General features: G+C 41.0%; 1 protein-coding gene across 7 annotated transcripts in view; it reads right to left on the reverse strand.

Annotated features, from left to right (window-relative positions):
- PRICKLE2 (prickle planar cell polarity protein 2) overlaps positions 1-22,041 on the reverse strand; it is a 395,296-nt gene that overhangs the window by 133,964 nt on the left and 239,291 nt on the right. The window contains exon 1 of one of the 7 annotated variants that reach the window (XM_003940211.4): positions 10,652-20,267. The exons of 5 other annotated variants lie outside the window; for them this stretch is intronic. The gene's annotated coding sequence lies outside the window, so the exon portion shown is untranslated. Of the gene's footprint in view, positions 1-10,647; positions 20,268-22,041 lie in introns of those variants that run through there. One more of the 7 variants, XM_074404502.1, reaches the window with a different exon arrangement.

Genomic DNA, 22,041 nt, shown 5'->3' on the forward strand with positions numbered 1-22,041 from the left:
ACAGGCAGAACCAGTGAGATGCTGATTTCCCTGATTCGAGCTGGATTTAGGAAGAGGTTTTTGTGGTTTTGTTCTGAGCTACAACTCGCTTCCTCATTCTTGCAGCAGTGAAAGGAAGGAGGGAAGTACACAGAAAGAAAATAACATTTCCTGGTTTCCTGATTTTTTGGAAAGAAGCCCTCTATGAATTGGATTCACATGGTCTACGGGAGTAAGGTTTTGAAAATATTAAAAAATTTATTATACTCCGATTTGACAAGGTGCTGGTTGAAGGATGTATCCCTCCTCCATCCCGGCCCCCACACTGTGTCCCAAGCCTACTAGATGTAGCAACGCCCACACACTTTCAGCAGAGTTGATGAAATGAACAGCGAGGAGCACGGACTGTGGACTTCCTTGGTGGATGGGATGAGTCTTAGTCATTTATTCATTATATCTTTTTACCCCCTCTGTCTTTACTATCCTCGTCCAATTCACCATTACCTCCTGCTTGGGCTACTATAATAGCCTACTTCTTAATTTCCTGCTTCCACCTCTGCCCTTCTAGAATTTAATTTCCACCGCTGTTTGTTTCTTAAACAAAGATGATAACAGTCAGCTCTCTTGCTTAAAATGCACGATTAACTTCTCATAACAATGAGAATGAAGCACAAACTCCTTAACCATGGCCTACCAGACCCTAGATAACCTGGTCTGCTCCTCTCTCTCCAAATTCATTTTGTTCTATTCCATTTTCCCTCATGTTCAGCCTCAGCAGCCTTTATCTGTCCTTCGAATTTGCCAAGGCTATCCTTCTCCTAGGATCTTTGCAGTGACTGCTCCTCATCCCAGAATACCCTTCCCTCAGTGCTTCAGGAGCTGGCCTGCTTCTCACTATTCCCATCATCAACCAAAGACATCTCCACCAAGGATCCTATAAAAAACAGCCCACCTGCCTTTCTCATTTACTCTCTGTTTTAGTATCCTTTAAATGTTTTTTTTTTTTTTCTTAACATTTATCACTCTCAGAAACCCTTTAATTTGCTTTTGTGTCTATAATACACTTTTCCCATTATAATGTAAATTTCAAAATCCTGTATCTAGAACAATACACATTCAATAAATAGCTCTTTGAAATTTTGACTCTCTAATGTCCAAAATCTAGCTGCAAACAGTAGGCTACAAACAAGATCTGACCAATGTTTCAATTTTATTTTTTATATATATTTTTTACAATAACTGAAAATGCATATTGCTAAAATTATGTCAAAAATGCAGAGTGTGATTCAACTACATGATGAGTTGTGTTTAACCAGTATCACATTAAAGGCCTTTGTCTTCAATTAAATAAAAGTATACAAAAGCTTAAGATTAGGTAGAGAAAGAAAATATTATTGTTGAGAATGTACCGTAACTATAGTGGAGTAATCTAATTCTGTTACTGTACTGCAAAATGTAAAGTATTTGAAAGAATGCCTCAAGTACAGAAACACTGAAAAACTGGCCTAGCCCAAAGCAAATGTTCAAAAAGTTGTTGGACTGTTGAGTGAATAATAAAAAGCATGTGAGAGATAGAAGGAACAAGAACTCCTGTGGCCTTGGCATCTGAGACCTTGACCCTCAATTTATTCATCTATAAGATGGAAGAAAATCAGGTAACTCTCTCCTTCTCACTCCACAGGGTTTAACTTTAGATCCTAGGTGATCATGTAGAAAAATGTTGCATTTCTCTGGGGCAGAATAATTTTTTTTTTTTTTTTTTGCAGTCACACATTAACCTGTAGAGACTTCTCTGGATGAGTTTACAACAACCTACCCCCCAGCTTAGCAGTTCTTAACCTTTTGGGTGACTGGATGCCTTTAAGAATCTGATAAAAGCTGGATCCTCTCCCTTAAAACTGGACATATACACACAGAAAATTCTGCATTAAATTTCAGAAAGTTCATCAATTCTGTCTGGTCGTTTGCTGTCCAGGGATCTCAAGCTAAAAACATCTGGTTTGGAAAACTGGTTAAACGCAAAAGACCGGCTGTGATATTTTAAACTACCCACAGGGCCAAAGTCAGTGCCTTGCAACTCACAGATGCTCAATTGCTATTTCTCACTCTCTGTAACATTCTTTTAAAAATTCAAAATAGCACATGATATCATAGTTACCATTTAGGATGCTGCATCTTAGCAATTCAGTGGTGCAGGATTTAAAACCATTTTTAAGCATTACAAGGGCAAACAACATGAGTGTTTAGGCAGCTGGTTAGGCAGCCAAATTGACACAGTGAAAAGAAGGCAGGTTAAAGCTTTCCGATCAATCAAGCCCCATGATTATGCTGTTTTCTAGCTATTCCCCCTTCAGAAGCCAGTCTAGCAAGAATCAAAGCTCCTCTTGTTGAGAGAGGAGCCTGTGAATTATTTGCTGTGCATTTTGACCCTCCTTCCTAATAGGCACTTCGGAGTGGCCCAACCTGCACAGGACGCAAGGGTAGGGGTGTCATCCGTCCAGTCCGTGGCAAGCTTCTAGCCTTGACAGGCTTTCCTGGCAACTTCTGGGATGATGCACTAAAATGCAAGTAATAGACTCAGGCAGCAATTTAAATGAAGTTCTGACTTCTGATGGATAAGCTGTCAGGGGAAAGGGAGAGCTTTAGCTGAGGGCTCTATGTAGTTGCTGAGCCAGGAACAGACACTTCATGTGCACTGACTACCTAACCAATGGCTTGACTGCCGGGAGGATGCCTACAGGAAACAGCCCTTGTAAAGGAGGTATTCCTCTGACAACATCACAGCAGGCGACCTGGAGAAAGACCCTACATCATTGGTAATGAAAAGGGACAGGAGCGCTAAGAATGGCCAACATATTAATCAGAACAACAGGATGTCCTACAGAGAAAGAAAGGAAAAAGACTATTAAAACCTTAATTTACCAAAAAATAAAACTTTCTTTTAAATTAGTATAAATTTAGCGGATACAAGTGCAGTTTTGATACATGGATATACTGTGTAGTGGTGAAGTCTGGGCTTTTAGTATATCCATCACCTGAATACTGCACATTGTACCCATTAAGTAATTAACTGAAACTTTCAGTAAGTCTGCAGAACATCCACATTCCTAAGAACAAATAAAATACAGAGTAAATGGAAAACAGAGTTTCATTTCAGCACACATAGGCTATTGTTAGGTATTCAATATATATTTACTAAACTGAAAAGAGAACCAACTTCCAGGAAGTATCCAAGGGTAGAGTTAGCATGTAGGATAAATCTCCTGGGCCACCTGTAACTCATGGGTACAGGCTGCCTCCAGCACTGTGTTGAGAAGGACTCTGAGGATGCATTGGGGCTTGACAGAAAAAAATGTGTTGATCATCTCTGAGGTCTGAAGTGGCCAAAGGAGACGTGGGCATAGTGATATAGGTGCCAGGTATTTGCCATACTAATCATATGGTCAGGACATTTATTACAGTGAAGTCCTAACAGCCTGGTGTCTAGTGAGGTGACAAATATCAGACTGAGATAATGTACACCATCGACCTCTTTTGGCTTCCTTATAAAATAGGATCACTGGGAATTTATTTTCAGGACAATAATTTGCATGGTTGCCATAGCCTGAATCACAAGATAAACTCAGTTGAGCTAACCCTGCTCTTCCTATTAAGGCAGAAAAGGGATCTGTCATACTGTCCAAATTTATAAAACCAAGATGGATAATGAACTGGGATTTAATTTAAAATAGCCAAAAACTCAGTTAACCAGAACCTTCAATTCCTCAGAATGTTCCTCTCATGTACCACTTCCTCCCCACCCCAGGTGACAACGGAGCGAACACCTGTGCTCTTTGAAACTTCATAATGCATTTTACTTTGATTTATATAAATCAGAACTTTTTTTTACTTAAAAACAATACAACCTCATCTGGGAAACATCTACTTCTTACAATCTCAAGTACTCAACATATTTGTAATTGTACATATATAAATAAATTACACATACACTCACACAGTAAGTCCCAAGATGTTTCACATCTATCATATCTATAAGTTGTGAAGGTTCCAAAGTCAGATGATACAAATTCAAATCCCAAGTTGGCCGCTTATCAGCTGTGTGACCTTGGTCAAGTTATTCAATCTCTCTGTGCTTAGTTACTGCAGAATGCAAATGGTAACAAAGCCTGCCTCCTAAGGCGAGGATCAAATAAAATACAGCACATAAAACAGTGAACACAATGCCTGGCACCCAGTAAGTAATCATCAAATATTAGCTATTGTTTTATTACTCTGCAGATGGAGATACTGAGTCATGGAGCAGCTGAATGATTTGAGGTTTACTCAAGCAGTAACTGGAACTAGACTCTAGACCAGGCGTCCCCAAACTTTTTACACAGGGGGCCAGTTCACTGTCCCTCAGACTGTTGGAGGGCCACCACATACTGTGCTCCTCTCACTGATCACCAATGAAAGAGGGGCCCCTTCCTGAAGTGCGGCGGGCGGTAGGGGGGAGGCGGATAAATGGCCTCAGGGGGCCGCATGTGGCCCGTGGGCCGTAGTTTGGGGACACCTGCTCTAGACCTTCTGAATTTAGTCAAATTTTCTTTCTTCTACTCCTATTATAAATGTAGTTTAGAAGGAGTAGCATCAGCATCACAGGGGAGCTTGTTAACAATTCAGAATCTGCATTTCAGCAACATCCCCCCCGCCGGTAGATGCACATTAAACTTGAGAAGCCTTGGTCTCTGGCACTCTGTAGGATGCTTATTAAGCCCTGGAGAGCTTCTGAAAGTGAATGACCACCATCAACACACTGCCCACTGCCACTCCTCTTCACTAGTGCAAAGCATCCAAAGGTCAGACGTTCTTCCAGGAAGCTTCCCGTCATTCTCTGGGGGTCTACCACTTCTCATCTTCCAGCACATATTCACAACACAGATAAGTCAGATTCTGATATAAAACCTGACCTTTTAGTTCCCCACCAAGAGTGGCCGATGGAGCAAATTACGCTCCTTCCCTGACGAGGGTGAATTCATTCTGAAAGTTTGCACTCATCAAGGTCATGGCTGGACGACAATATACTGATCACCTGATTTAGGACCCTCATGTTCAAGATGAAAGAATTGAGGCTCGGAAACATACATTTTAGTTAGAACCTGATGTGCATACAACTGGGGATCAAGAGCAACAAGCTTGGGCTTCCCTCTCTCCAAACTCCCATCAGTCTGCCCACAGACACAAGTTTAGACCAGAATTCCCTATGTTCTCTGTAGTCCAGCAAAGGACTCCTTCCATCTGCCTGCAGTTTTTACTTCTTATCTCAGTGTGTTTTCTGACTTTCCAACCAATCACACTTTCATTCTAAAAGCTACATTAAAAGTGGAAGGTGAAGACACCACTATGTTCTGTTTCATGTCTGACATACTCTCTTGGGTGTTTCCAGCTTTAGTGAAGATCAGCCAAAGAGATTTTAATTCAATGGCTAAATAATGACGTGTTTCTTAAATGAGGGATTCATAAAGGAGCTATATAAGAAAAAAAAAAAAAAAAACAACAAGATCCCCCAGGGACATTATAGTGAAAAGTATAAAGAAGCCTAGTATGGTAGACAAGGTTTGGACTCTGATTATCCTGGGTTCAAATCCCAGCATTATTCCTTACTGTCTGTGTGAGCTTGAGCAAATTACTTAACTTCCGGGAGACCTGGTTTCTCAATTATTAAACAGAACCAATAATAGCTAGCTGCAAGATTGCTGTAAGAATTTACAAGCAAGGTACGTACAGCATCTTTCAAGTTAGCAAGCACTCAGTAGGCGCTCAATCTGACAGTTATTATACATCCACATCAACATTAACCACAGACTATACACAGACACATAGACACCCAAAACATACATTGCCTTTATATAACAGTTACCTTAAAACCATGCCAGATTTTGTGACCACAGAAAATATGGCTGTTTCTTCGTTAAGTCTTGGAACTTTCACGAGCAGGCATCTCAAAGGACTCATAACGGATGAATGGATGCCAAGAAAAGAGCTGGAAAAATGGCATCTTGCCCAGTTGAAATGAAATGCTAAAAATTTCTGCCCTGGCTACCTTTAACCCTGGATGGGGCTGAAAAATATTTACAAGGTTTGATTTGAAGGTGTCAAGGAGAGGAGGGTGACTTGAGGCCAATAGCACTCCTAGCGTGAGAGGAATGGAGGCACTCAAGTCAGCTTCCCATCATCCGAGGAAGGCTGGGTGCTGGGTAGGAAAATGTCCTAATAGGAAGTGATTCTTGCTCAATGTGCTAAGAGATAAAGAAAGGGCTCCCGTGTTGCCTCAGTGCCCCAGGCCGGTTTACAGACAGCAGCTCAAACACTAGCACCAGGAAGAAGGAGCTATCAGAGACCCCCCGCTATTGCTTCCTCCTGCAGGTTCGCTCTGCTGTTCTCAGTGAGCATGACTCTGGTAATGCTTTGTTAAATGATGCCAGTCCCGATTTTCTTCATGCCCCCAGTTCCAACAAGTAATGTCTCTGGATTCTGTGCCCCCTGGAGTGCTAGGTTTCCTCTTCCAAGTCAGCACTCATAGCTGAGTGCTTAGTTCAGCCAGTTTGATCTTTACAGACTTCATGGCCAAACATGCGCTGAAGTTTACCCTCTACACCCATCAGGGAAAGGCAGGCTCATATTGTAGTTGAAAATCTGCTCCTTTTAATTAATGTACTTTTAAAAACGGTCCATGGTGCTCTAGTGGAAAACATGTGCTGTGCTTAGTCATAAGGAGGGTTTTAAGATTGAAAATGGCTTCACTGTGAGTTTTGTAGGACAGATGGGGAGAGGAGTTTTTAGCTAAAGGAGAACAGAGTTGCCTTCTGAGTTGCAACTTCACCCAAAGGGAACCTTCAGCTTTGCACTTTCATGGTGGATTGGCAATTGCTCTGATATTCTCCCAGCTGCTTCCCCATTCTGTCTTCCTTTCCCTCCCCTCCTTTTAACGCTCCATCCAAACTCACACACTCACTCTCCTCTCTCCAGCCTTGCTTTTTTCTCCTCTGCCTTATCCCCAGGGAAATAACACAACAAGCAAGCTTATGGTTTTCAGACGCCAAATAATAAACTGCTTAGACAACAGGCCAAGGAAAAAAGAAAACCAAGTCTCCAAACTCAACTGACTCAATCCCCAAAAGAGATCTTTGCCCCTGCTTGATTCAAACACACACACACACACACACACACACACACACACACACACACACAGACACACACGGTATAAAAACCAGGGCATTTCATTTAAAATGTTTACAGGTTAAGACACAGCAAAGGGGCAAACGTCACTCAAAAGCATCAACAAAGAAAGCAGATTTAGCCAATACCTCATCCCTAGGCTTCTTAGTTTGCAAATAGCTCATGGTCACCAGAAGTACCACAATCAAGAAGGGATTGAACAGAGAAAAGTTTCAGTGGGTCTCTAAGCACAGAAGAGGTCTTTATCCAAATGCCACCCAGAATTCCTGTCTGAGGGACAGAGTCTTTTGACTTCCGTGTGTTTAGGGAGAGCAGAGAAGAAATGACCACAGCTTGGGGGTTACTCAATAAAAAGGTTTCTGCTAATTCGACGCAGACAGTACAGTTTGGTTATTGAGTCCTTCTCAAACTCAGAGCGTTTGGAACCTATGTTTAGTGAAAGCAGCACTAGATGGGGTACTGACAGACACTTGTCACCTGCTGTGTCATTTTATTTGGATTTCTCAAATACCTTGTTGTTACTGATTTATAATTCAATTCTATTGGCCTTCAGTTTCTCTGTTAAATAAATATTAAAACTACGGCGCCCTATCGTTCACAGATTGGGATTAAGTGGGAAACATGCTCAACATCTGGTGTGTACCAGGAATTGGGCAAGGGCATTACAACCAACTTCCCAGCAACCCCATGTGTTTTTCAGGGGACCTTATTTCCAATATTCATATGAGGAAGCCAAAGTTCAGAGAGGTCAGGCAACTCTCCTGAGATCACACATCCCATCAGGAGGTAAAAGAGGTGGCCTATGGTCAAGATATAAATATTATTCTCCGTGCAAAACCCAACTCTACTAAAGATCATTAGCAACCAGGAATGACCGACTGCCAGTTCTGAGTTTTTTGAGAAAGAATTTTACGGCAGACTCCTCTGACTCTTCCAATTCACTTTTGTCTTTCAGACCCCTGCATCAGAGTTCCAATTCTCCTAAAATAAATAGACACTGGGAGGAAAGGGACAGCAGTCCAGTTGTGTGACTGAAGTAGGCCCACCAGCATGAAGGAGTCAGACCACGAGCCTGGCAAAATTGTGCCAAGGCAGTGACACAAAACAAAGGCAGACAGACTAGGTCAAGGGCAGGCAGGCAGGGAAGGCCTATTCCTTTCCCTTAGCAGCCAACCCATAAGCTGAAGCCACCCAGATGGTGGCAAAAATTCAGTCTTGGAACTTCTGAGGAGTCGACCAGCAGGTTAAGCATATATTCAATGGCCTCCCTGGATAAAGAAGAAAACGCTCAATATCTGCACCAAAAAGAATGAAGAAAGAAAAGGACTGTCTCTCACATGCATAGCTGGAGCAGAAGAGAAATCCAGAAATGTACTGATTCCAACTGGGACCCCACAGCTTTCTACATGTGATGTGCCAGCTGCCAAAACAGGATGCCTTCTTTAAGCCTGCCTGAGCCCCAGCTAGTTCTAAATGATTTTCATGATACCAGCCGGTCACTTTCAGTTCTGCAAAATACAGTAGTTTTGGATAATATGCTTTATTCTGTCAAGTCAATCGATAGGGAGGAAAGTTTCTTTGAGTGGGAATCATTTGAATATAACAGTACCAGAGATGGCATCTTTTTTGCTAGCAAAACCTCTCTGCAGGCAAATGGATGTGAACGTGTTGCCTTTTTCATAGACTATTATGTTTTTAGCAACAACACTGATGATGATAATGTCAAAATGGTAACAATGACAACAACAACGACAACAACAACAATAATAGCTAATATTTACCGAGTATTTACTGTGTGGCTGCCACAGTGCTTTTCAAAGGTCATCTCATTAAATCCTTGAACCTATCACCCTACCTACAGATTCCATTGCCCTCTCCACTTCACTGGCAGGAATGGGGAGCTTTAAGTATCTTCAGCTCTTTCTGACTACAGAGTCTGAGCCCTGGATAAAGATCATTTCATTCTGTCTAACCTCTAAGTTCCCTTCTCATTCCTTAAGCTTCCATAAATCCATCTTTCTTCCTGTATTTCTATTTTTTCCCTCACATTGCATGGGTAAATTTTTATAAACACGCCATTTCGAACAATGCTATTTTACTATTTCTGGCTGCCCCATGACTCTTTATAGACTGCGATGCCCGACGGAGCCAGTATGTTTTAATTTTCACATTAAAAACAGAATTCCCGAGGGGAAAGTGCAGTTGATGGAAAGGCAAAACCTTTACAAGCACTCAAGGAGGCATTAAAATCCAAATTTCCAAAATATGGTAATTACGTCAAAGTTGTGACTTACTCTGGAGCCCTTGGGGACACTCATCCTGACCCATCTGTGAAAGCCATCAGCAGGCAGTAAGCCTTCTGAGGAGTGGGATTATAGCAGCCAATTTGGCCTCTAGCAAATAGGTAAGGCTGCTTCATTTAGTCTAAGTCTTCACTGAGACGGTTTAAAACACTCTTTGGGAAGAGATGTGCAGGCAAAGCAAATCACAGCCTTACCAGCTGCAGATCCAGTACACGGCAGCCTATGTCTACATATTCATGGCACACTGGAGCCCTCCCCTGACTGTGCTCATACATGCATTGATATGGGAAGCAGAACTCTCTCACTGGGGAAATGATCTATGTGCCTAAGTTAGACAAGAGCCACATTCAGACCAGTGGTTGGCATCACATCTGGTACGGATAGCTAACCTCGGTGCAATTTGGCCAAGCCCGGATTATTTATGGTTCATAAAAGTCCCACTGGACCCCCGCATAGTCCAAGACCATGTAACAAAAAAACACGGGATTAAAAATCTGTCTTTCATCGCAAGACCTCCAGGGCAAATTAGTAATGCTATGATTGGTTTTCAAGAAGCCAAGAGTGAGGATAACTAACTATGAACACTCCTTCAAGAAATCCAGCATAGAGGGCAAACCAAATCATGTGTTTCAGCCAGGCTATGCAGTCGTATTCTGAAGCTCTGTCACCATTTTTATTCTGAAAGCAGTGTCTAAAATTAAACCTAAATAATTTGAGAGCCATTTCTTTACCTGGAAGTCTCAGCTAAGTCCTTGTTCCTCAGATCCCCTAATGGTTTCTGACATCATGTGCTGAAATGACAACTGTGTATAAACACAATCAGGTATTTGGTCTGTTATCCCCCTTCCCCATATTATTATTGTTTTTTGAAGAAAGATGCACTTTTAGACAAACACTGCTTCTTAAGTACCAAGGTTTAAGCGTTTCTTCAGGACTGCCTAGAGCTGTGACATAACACTTTGCAATCGAGCTTTCTAATAAGCATAGAAAAGGCAAAAGGGGTCGGAGGACTACCAAAAATTCTACCTGGCCAAGAAAATGAAGCCCCAATATCCTCCCCCAATGCAAAGTCCCTAGATCTGGCTTTCTAATCAACCTTAGAAAAATACACTGCTGTTTAATTTGTGAATTAGAGCAAATTTCTTACCCACCTCCAGGGAGGATGAAATGCCCAGTCTCCGAGGAAGCTTCTGCCAGACCCTTGGAGCTTGTCAATTGTCACAGTTCACTTTCTCCCTGGGTCTGACTTCTAAGAACGTAAGCAGGACCTCAGGCAGGCAAAGCATCGTCTCAAACCCCCTTTTCAGTCTGAACCCTTCCTATAGCTGGCAGCAGACTCTAGCCGAGCTACTCTGCATTCCCTCGGGGAAAACAGCACTGCTGGACCCAGACCCTGCTGGGGAATTCACCAAGCAGGGAAAAAAAAAAGTCTGACTTCTACTCTTCCTCTGGACCAGCCTGAGTGCTCGGGTCGCCTTCCCGAGAACCCCCCGTTTCCTCTTAACTCCCCTTCTTCACGACAGTCTGAAGGAAGAAGTCACAGACCCCAGCCTCAGCGTCACCAGCTGATCCTGAGCCAGACCCGGGGCGACTAGTCAGCTGCTCGCAAAGCCCAAGCCACTGAACCAGGAAATGTGCTGCTCCGTCAAAAAATAATAATAACTGTCGGCGGCGCTGCTGGTGGTGCCTGAGAAGTCGCTGTTGCAGTGCTTGCATCCTCCGCATGCTAATGAAGCTGTGATGTCAGCAAGTCAGTCACGGCATCTGGACGTCCCTTCCCGCTGCCCAGCACTGAGATTTATTTACATGTAAATTAGCCTTGCCTTCCAAATCAATAATCCCCAAGCCAGGGAGAGGGGAAGAAAGCCTTTGCTGGATGCAGAGGCCCAGCTATGCAACGTCCAAATGAGCACGAAAAATATCACATATAAGAAGAGAGGCTTTAAAGACACATGTCTATTTTTTCCTTCTTAAAAGCTGTGCTCTTACGTGCCAGGGATCAAATCCGGGCACAATTATCAACCTGAGTGCCTGTTTCAGATTATATGCTGTGCTAACCTAGGAGTGGAATCAGAGCGCTTTTTAAATTAAAAGCTGTGTCGAGCCTTCAAATGCGTCTCTCTCTCTCTCTCTCTCTCTCTCTCTCTCTCTCTCTCTCTCCTCTCTCTTCGACTTTCACTTTGGGGTGTTGACTGTTTTTTTTGGCCTGAGACTATGTCACCTTTGAGTTTTTGTGCACCTTGAAATAAAGCACAAATGAACCCTTTCCTCACGTCCTTGGGTGGTGAGTTAGTCACCTGCCCTCTAACCCCTACCCCAAATCCAAGTGCATGCAGAAGAAGACAAAGCATAAACCTTCCCAGGGGCACTGAAGACCCTTAGACCCTCAGAGAGCGTTGCTTCCATCTCCTCATTTTACAGATAAGAAAATGGAGATGTAAGTGGAGAAAGGACTTTTCTAAAGTCACACGAGGATTTCAGCAAGGATGGGTCAGAACCCACATTTTCTAGACCTCAGATACAGTTTTTGTTGAATACCTTTGGGGTCTCCAATCTCCATTTTTTCTACACCACTAGGCAGCTCAACCAAGCAATCTGAAAGAAAGAAATCTATACATCTGGAGAGGCCTGGGTTGAAATCCTACCTTTCCTTCCTGCTAGCAATGTGATCTTAGGCAAGTAACTTAACTTGTAGGATCTTCAATAACCTCATCTGTACCATTAAATATTTACTGAGCACATACTCTATGCCATGCACAGCTCTAATGACTGAGTGGAAAAGTGTCTGCTTTCAAGGACCTTATGGGCTACTGCAACTAAAGAAAGTAAAATATTGAAGATTAACACAATGTCACATACCCAATAGCTATTTCTGATATTTTGAATGAACTCAGAAAAATTCACCGAGGCATTCCAACCACTAGGCTGATCACTGTTTCTATCATCTGAGTATTTCCATGGTCATCTTTAATTGTTTAAAATCAATATTCCTTCAATGCTACCTGAGCAGTATCCTGAGTCAGGTGAGAGGTAAGAGCCAGCCAATATTCTGGACTCTATGCCTGTGATAGGAAGCACTGCAGGTGAAAGTGAAGGGTGAGGGAAAGGTTGGGGAGGCTGGGAGGGAGGAATATTCCATCATACACGGAAGCGTCCCCAAGGACAAAGCAGCTAGCACGGCTCCTTGCCCACATTCCCCCGCCTGGGGAACCCACTCTGATGAGCTCTGCCCTTCCAGCTGGAGTTCCTGAAGCTTCAAATGAATTTCTTTGTTGGATGTAGGGAAGTTAAATTATGTCTTTTGTTGTATGTAATTGTATTAATAATGCTTAATAACTTCTTTCAGAATGCTTCTCTCTAGTTCCCAGAAGATCTTTCATGGTGAAAATCATGAGACCTAGAATAACTTCCCACTAAGAGAAACAGAATATAAGCAAATGAATAATATTCAGCCTTCGTTTCCATCACACAGAACTCAGAGCATGTGGGGAGGCAGATGGTTTCCCCAGACCTCAATATCCTTCAAAAAGTGCATTAAGAAATCTAAGAGTTTGGGGCCCCCAATGGCCAAGCGAAAGCAGTGACATTCTAACCCAGCGTAGCCACAAACAAGTCACTTCAACTTTCCATGCCTATTTCTTCCTCTAAAAATGGGTATACTACTCTCTCAGCTACTCATGATCAGCATGGTCATTTGAGAGGCAATTCACAAGTGATCAATGATGACACAAGAAGACAGCTGGAACACAGCAAGAGATTAATCTTCACCTGGAACAGATGAGACACATGACTACCAACTTCATAAGAATCAACAACATAATATGGAATCTAAATGGACTGCCTGGAGTCAGACTCTGGCTCTGACCCTTGCTAGCTCTATGACTTGAGGCCTGTGGTCCCTACCTATAACACAGGGCATAATGATAGTGCCTACCTTCGTGGGGCTGTTAGGGGATTCCAATGAGAATTAATGTGAAACATTTAACACTGAGCCTAGCACATAGCAAACACTCAATAAATGTTAGCTATTGGTAATATTAATAGAAGCAATCATGCTTCCACCATTAACTTCAACACAAATTAGTTAACTGACTAGTTAAAATTCAAAAGGTGGGTGAAAGCAGGAAAGGGAAGACTGCAACATCATCTTTACTCCTAGGGCACATCTCAAAGTTCCATCTAATGTGGGTGAGCCACCGATAAGCCATTTTCCACATGGTACAACACAAATGCTCCAAACTGCTTGAATCTAGGAAAGCAAGCAGTAAAAATGACCAAAAGGTGGGCCTCCTCTTCTGAAATTATACACCAGGACCAAACAACTATATTTTCTGGATGAATACAGGCTTCATCCATTCATTCATATATCCATTCACTCATTAAATGAGCTCCTACTCTTTGCCAGTCACTATGCTAGGGTCTGGGGACAACATGGTGACCAAGATACACATGGATCCTGCCTTAAAAGAGCTTGGCAAAGACAGAGAAAATAATTAAGTAGGCAATTAGAATAGAATGGGATGTGTGTTACAGTAGGGGGCACGCAGAGTCCTCAAAGGCCTAATTGCATTCAAGAGAGGGAAGGCACAAAAGCACACTGCCCGAGTCCCCCTGCCAGCACATGCTCTGTGAGCTCAGCTTGGTGATGAGAAAGCTGGATATCTACGCGTCACACTTACGCACAATATTAAAATTATAAAATCCACAGATCGTTAATTCCTTGCGATTATTATGTTCATTCTAATCAGGATTTTTAGAAAATATCCTGTTAGGTATTAGACAAGGTGAGACAAAAACTACTTTGGAAATTTCAGAGACCTGATAAATAGGAACAAAATTCATACTGTTTTTCTAAAACACAGTGAAATTTCACATTCATAACAGTAAACTTCGTGGTGGTAAGAGCAGGCAAAAACAGGCAATACGTGTGAGAAATTCAACCAAGTATTTATTAGGGATTTGTGAAGTGGAGGACACTTGTCAGGAGACAAGGATGCAACTGCTGACCTTCGGAACTTTCTATTTAGGTGGAACGATAAGAGAGTTACAAAAACGACTGTAATTGCATACAGTATACAGGAGAAAGGACAAAAAAGACAAAATTAATTGTGGCAGAGGGGAGCCAGAATCAAGAGAAGTATGATCTCGGTCAGGCCCACGGTCAAAAATGCTTTTGCTTTTTTTGGAATTAAAAAACAATTTGATAGCAGGGGGAAGGCCTCACTAAGCATGACACAAAATCCAGAGTACAAAAAAAATTTGACTAAGGTCACATTTTAGCTGCTAGAGAAGGTATTCCAGGGAAGAAGAAAAACATAAATAGGAAGGAAAATTATAAACACAAATGCAGAGTTAAAAGACATCTACATGGACACAAGACAGCAAAGCAGCACCAACATGACACTGGCAGGTAATAACAAAGAGGCAGCTTCATACATGCTGGAAAATCAGATTGTCTATCCATTCTAGCCAGCTTTCGGCAGGATCTTGTTAGAGGATTAAGGGGAAAGGTCAAGTGCATCTCTACTGGTCAGGTTACAGAAGGGAAGGGTAAGTGACAGCAAGGATGGTGGCCTCCTAGATGAAGGGCTATAATGAGGAAGGCTGCAAGAAACAAGTTTTGAATCTCTGTTTCTATGGGTGTAAAACAAGAAGGAAAACAAGGCCCTCCCAAAAAGGGTCCGAAATCTCTCTTTAGGTCATTTAAAATCTTCCTGGAACCTAAGGAAGATTTTTGAATACTGAGAAAAGAACTGACATGGGTCACTCAGGGAAATGACAGTGTTTCAGTTTTTGGAGAATTTTAAAAAGGTAGACATCACTCATCCTAGCTCATTTAGATTACTACCTTCTGGTCCTTCTATTGAGAAATTCTAATTGCTGTAAGGGATATTAACAAAGTTTCAAACCACTTATCTAATAAGGTTTATTTAAGTTTACTTTTTCAAATGTATACATTTGTATGTGTGCATGCTTTTAAATATTTTATTCAAGAGTAATCCAGACATTTAGATTTCAAAGTCCAATAAGGTAAATGTGGGAGAGGAGGTTGAAAAAGAATTGTCACGTCAGTCAGTCTAGCATAGATGATGATGGAGTAACATACGATCCTGAATGTCAATGGCTCACCACAAGAAAGTTTGATTTCTCTCTTCGGCAAAGTTGGTTGGAAGCCCAGAGGCTTTCCAGATACTCCATTCTAAGTAGTGACTCGGGGATCTACTCTGCTTCCTTCTTGTGCCTCTGTGATCTCAGCCAATAATTTCCCAGTTACCACAACACAGAAGAGAGAACTGAGGAGGCTTTTAGGCACCTCAGCTTAGGGATGAATGGTATCATTTCTAGTGGTCAAACTAGTCCCATGACTTCGCCCAGCGGCAAGGAGGCTGGGAACTGTATGCTCACAAAGAACAGCGAAAACAATGGAGAACTCCAGGAATGTCTGCCACAGATGTCCATTTTAATTTGTGCTATGTAAAGATATTAAACAAAACAAAATGCAATCTACTAAACCCTAATGTCTTTAAACAAAGAGATGCTTAAGATTTAAAAAACTGATAGTCCTAACTGAATATGAGAGATCAAAGTTGCATCTGTTTTTTCTTAGAAGGGAGAAAAAGAAAATATTGCATATTTTAATTAACTTTCAAGCAACAACATGTAACCTGAGTAACCACATAGAAAATAAATGTTTGAAATATGTGAAGCTTCTGTAATGTAGGTAAAGATGCAGGAGGCACACACAAAGGTGGAGCTGCATTCGTAAAAAAGAAATGCTCAAAAGAGTTATCCTCAACAGTTTCTACCCACTTTCTAATCCATACTTATAATCTGCCTCCGATTGTCATTGAATAAGTCCAGCAACAAGACCTGAATTCAAATCTTGTTCTATTACCTCCTAGCAGCATGACCTAGCAGATGACAGCTACCTCACCTCTAAGCCTCAGTTTCACCATCTGTAAAATGGAGATATCGCTTTATCAAAGACTTTGGTAAGGTTAGATGAACTGAGGTATAGAAAGTACTTTGTAGAGTACCTAGCATACAGTACGTGTTAAATCAATATTATTCTCCACTTGCTTCCAAAGAAGGCAACAGGAAGGAGAGCTACAAACATAAATGATAAAATTGCTCATGATAACATAAGGACAAGCACCCCCTCAAGCCTTCTGTCTTGTCCATTTGTGAAGATTCCATATCATAAACACTTCTTATCCATGGACATTTCTAAATATTGTGAAAAAATCATTTGGAACACTTTAAATTCAGAAAAGGGGTCTTCCTTTTTCCCTATCATCTTAGGAATCTGTCACATTTCATACATTTTAATTATTCTTGATCCCAATAATCTAACACACAAAATTTTAACACAGCCTTTTATCCTCTTTTAATTACATTAATTAAAATGAGAAATACGGACAGGCTAGACTGTGCACATCAAAATGAAAGAGTGCTAAAGGTTTTGCTCCCTCTCCCCAAAAAGATTAAGGATTGCATCAATGATTTCACCAGGCATGCCATTGCACATTTCTATGAAAATATTGCGAAACTGCCATGATGTGCTAGCAAATGGTTTTTCTCAGACAAAGAAAGCTGCACTTATTATGGCAGGTTTTGGGAACTACCAATTTTCATTAAACAGCTGAATTGAAACCTGAATTTTCTTTACGTAAAGGACTAGGAAGGAAAACAACAAAGAATTGTACAGGGATGCTTTGGTTTTTCAGTATTTCCTAAATACAGACACTCAGGTTCCTACACATTTCTCTTGGAAGAGAACATTGGCAAAATGAATGATGTCCTAGAAAAAGGCTAAAAACTCTCCGCCTCATAAAGTAGCAAACTGGCAACAAAGATCTGCTCAAGAAAAATTATTATTACAAAATGTCACAGATGTACAAACTCACATATTGCTTTTCTAAGAAAATGAGGAGGACTGGATATACCAGACATTTTGCATACTTCATCTCATTTGGTCCTCACCAAAATCCAAAAATGTAGCATTTATTAACCCCTAACATACGAAGGAAGACACAGAGGTTCAAAGAGGATTAAAGAATGATATTGGGGTCTATAGCTGAAGTTTGGTCTTCAGTATGATGACAATGCCTATATTCCTTCCTCTAATTCAGAGGATCACAACTTTCCTCTAAAAAAAAAAAAAAAAAAAAAAAAAACAGGCATGTTCCCATTAGGGTATGAAGTGTGCAAAATAACATATTATTAAAAACAGAAAAATACAGAAGTTTCTCTGGGCTACCAGATTAGATCAATTCCTTTGTACAGAGGAAGAATACCTAGTATTTCTCTCTTAGATGTATGTCCTTTCCTTAGAACTCTCATTTTGGTTCACAGTTCTACATCCTGGGTTAATTATTATGAGCCATCCTTGGTCAACGTTAATGATAATCAACTTCTTTCTCTTACTAACCGGACTCTATGTGGCCTATGAGCAGAGACCACACCTTTTGTGGCTCACCATTCTATTCAAAGGACCTACCGCTTTGTGCCTGACAGCTAATGAACATTTCTTGAATGAATAAAAAGGTTGACAATGATTCTTCTAATGTAGACGTTAGAGAAAATTCAGGATTATTCCTGTAAGAATATCTCTCTGTTCATTTGCATTTCAACATACTGTTGTGAGTGGGAAAGGAAAGAATGAAGTTCAGCTTGCTGAAACACTTCTTAGCTTTGTTTCAGGATGTCACATTCTCCTGCTTTCCCTCCAACCCTCTGGCTACTCCTTCTCAGGCTCTTTTGCTGGCTCCTGCTCATCTCATCTCCTTGACAGCTTAATGCTGGAGAACCTGCAGCTCAGTCCTGGGACTCCAGGATATCTGCATTTGCTTCTCTGGTCTGGGGAAGGCTCTTAAACACACCTTTAGGCTGGTGACTCAAGGCCAGACCTTTTCCATGATCTCAAGACCACCTGCCTATGCCACATCTCCATCTCTTAATTCTCAGTTGAGTCCACACCATATCCCCCATGATCTGCTCCATCTGTAATCTTTGCTGTCTCAGTGAATGGCAACTTCGTATTTCCAATGGATGAGAACAAATATCTTTGAGCCATCCTTCACCCCTGACATCTAATCCAGAGGAGGTTGGCAAACTACATCTCACAGGCCAAATTTGGTTTGCTTCAGGTTTATGCAAATAGTTTCATTGAAACACAATCATGACCATTCGTTACGTGCTATCTATAAGAGCATTCATAACAGAGAATATAGAGCCTGCAAAGCCTAATACATTTACTCTCTAGTCCTTGACTGAAAATGTTCCATCCCTTGGCAAATCCTGTTAGCTCTACTGTCAAAATATACACAGGATCCAAGATCTTTCCCCCATCTTCACTATTATCACACTGGTCCACGCCACTGCCATCTCTCTCCTGGATGAAGTTCCAAGTCACCATCAACTTTTACCTCCTACCTGGCCTAGTATTCCTCCCCTTCAGTCTATTCACAAAACTGCAGTCATGATGATTCCCTGAAAACAAACATTAGAGCATGCCACGCTTCTGCTCAAGACTACATTGGTGATGCTGCTCATCTCAGAATAAGTCCCTGGAGATCTAGGTCCTATTGCTTCTCTGACACTATCTCCTGCTACTCTCTCCCTTCCTGTCACATGAAAACTGGCCCTCAAACATGCCAGGCACATGTGTGCCTCCTGGTCTTTGCACTTGTCTATTTCCTCCTGCAGACAGTCATGTGGCTTGCTCTGTTACCATTTCAAATCTAATGTCATCTTGGTGAGGTCTAGGTCTTTCAATCCCATCTGAGATTGTCATCCCTCCTGCATCTTCCTAACATGACCAAACCATTCCCTACTTTATTTTTCTCCTTAGATTCTTTTAAGAAGAGTTATATTGAGGCATAACTAATATACCATACAGTTCACCCATTTAAGTATATTCATACGGTTGTACGACCATCACCACAATCTAACTTTAAAACTTTCTTCAACCCAAAAAGAAACCCTCTAGTAAGCAGTAGTTACTCCCCACTTGCCCCACTGCTCCAGGCCTAGGCAAACACTCTATTTTTTGTCTCTACAGAGTTGTCTGTTATTGACATTTTATATTAGCAGAATCATATAATGTGTGGCCCTTGGTGCCTGGCTTTTTGCTTACTATATTTTTGGTTCATCCTGTAGCTTATATCAGAATTTCATTTTTTAATGGTTATTTCACTGTACTGATATACATCATATTCATCTATTCGTCAATTGATGAATATTTGGTTTGTTTCTACTCTCTGTTATGAATAATGCTGCTATGAACATTCATGTATAAGTTTTTGAAGGGGTGCATATTTTTTATGTTTTCCTGAATACATACCTAGTAGTGGGATTGCTGGGTCATATAACTCTACGTTTAACATTTCATAGAAAAACCGAGCAGTTTTTCAATGTGCTACCACAATTTCGTATTCTCACTAGTGATATCTGAAGGTTCCCATGTCTTTATATCTTCACCAAAACTTGATATTGTCTTTTTAATTACAGTCATCCTATCAGGTATGAAGTAGTATCTCATAGTGGTTTTGATGTGCATTTGCTTATTGGCTAATAATGTTAAACGTCTTTTCATATGTGTGTTGTCTATCTGCATACCTTCTTTGGAGAAATGTATATTCAATTTTTTTAAAAATTGGGCATGTATATTTTTAAATTAGTGAGTTGTAAAAGTTCCTTGTATATTCTGGGAACATGTCCCTTATTAGATATGTGATTTATAACTATTTTCTCCCATCATGTGGGGTATATTCTCACAAAGAAAGAGAATATACCCCACATGATGGGAGAAAATAGTTATAAATCACATATCTAATAAGGGACATGTGTCTTCAAACATAAAGGTTTTTTAACTCTGATAAAGTTTATTTATCTATTTTTTTTCCCTTGTACTTCAGTTCTGCTTTTTAAGAGCATTCTTCTAGATCTCTGCCAGAACTACAAAATCAACTGTGGTTCCCTTGTATGTGATGAGTTGTTTTCTCTTGCTGTTTTCTAGATTTTCTGTTTGTCTTTCAACATTTTGATTGTGAGGTGTTTGAGTATGAATCTCTTAGAGCTTACCCACTTGGAGTACTTTGGCTTCTTTGATGTGTAGACTAATATTTTTCATGAGATTTGAGAAGTCTTCTACCATTATTTCCTCAAATATTTTTCCAGCTCCTTTTTCTCTCTTCTCTCCTACTGGTACCAGTAAGTGTATGCATATGCAGGTGTGTTTAATGGTATCTCACATTTCTCAGAAGCTCTGTTCATTTATTTCGCTCTCTTTTCTCTGTTCTTCAGAGTACACAATGTTTACTGACCTATCTTCAAATTTGCCAATTTTTTCTTCTACTAGATTAAATCTACTGTTGAATCCCTCTAGTGAATTTTTCATTTCGGTTATTATACTTTTGACCCCAAATTTTCATTTTTATAATTCTTGTCTAACAATTTCTCTTCATTGATATTCTTTACTTGATGAGATGCTTTCATCATTCCTTCCTTTAATTGTTCAGAGAGTTTCATGTAGTTCTTTGAACACATTTATAATTGTTGCCTTAAAGTCTTTGCCTGATAGCTCCAACATTTGGACCCTCTCACAGGCAGTTTTCTTCCTGTGTATAGGTCACACTTTTTGTTTCTTTGCATGTCTCAAAATATTTTGTTGAAAACCGGACATTGTAGATACTGTATTACAGCAATTCTGGATACTGACTGTGCCTCATCACCCTGCCCCTTTTCTGGAGCTTTTTGTTGTTGTTTGCTTATTTGTCTAGTGACTGGGTAGGTGAGTTGAGTAAAGTCTTTCCCTAGCAGTGTGCAGCTCTGATGTTGCTCCCGGGAGAGCCTGAGCCCAGTTTTCCTATTGGTATCACACCCAACTGTTAACCTCTACTGATTGCTAGCTGATTGTTCTATTGTTTCCACAATTCCTTCTGGCATCAATTATTCCACAGTCTAATATGATGAAAGCTGGGCTCCTTTGCAAGGGTTGGGTGTTGCCAGTCTTTCAGGCTGCCCCTCCCAGGGTGAAAGCATAGCCCTGGACTAGGAGCTAGGTGGAGAAAGAGCCCCATCTGTTTGGCTGAACACACTTAGAGTAGAGTTTTCGTCATACTGCTCTGTGTGGTGTGCGGTGGGGAGTGAGGGGCAGCATGTGGCAGGGATACATGGAGATGAGAGAGTCATGGTTAAAATGCCACAGACTCGCAGTGTTCTTACTAAGATTTTGATTTTGTGTTTTTCCATTTGCTGTATACCCTTGGGACAATTTCCAGAAACCTGAAATGGTGGCTTATATTTTAAAATAATTTTCAGCAAATGATTGTTTTGCTGATTAAAGAGTCTACCATGCTCCTCACACTGCCATACTGGAAGTTGATGCCTAACACTTAGCACACTTAGATCACTCTATGTTTTACTTGTTTATTCTGCTTTATGTCAGTTTTCTTCATCCCTCTGTCCCCAGGGCCCAGAAAAATGCCTGGAACATAGTAGGCCCTCAATAAAAAGGCCTACTATTCATTGAATAAAG

The sequence above is a fragment of the Saimiri boliviensis genome, chromosome 8 (assembly GCF_048565385.1).
Source record: "Saimiri boliviensis isolate mSaiBol1 chromosome 8, mSaiBol1.pri, whole genome shotgun sequence".
NCBI lineage: Eukaryota > Metazoa > Chordata > Mammalia > Primates > Cebidae > Saimiri > Saimiri boliviensis.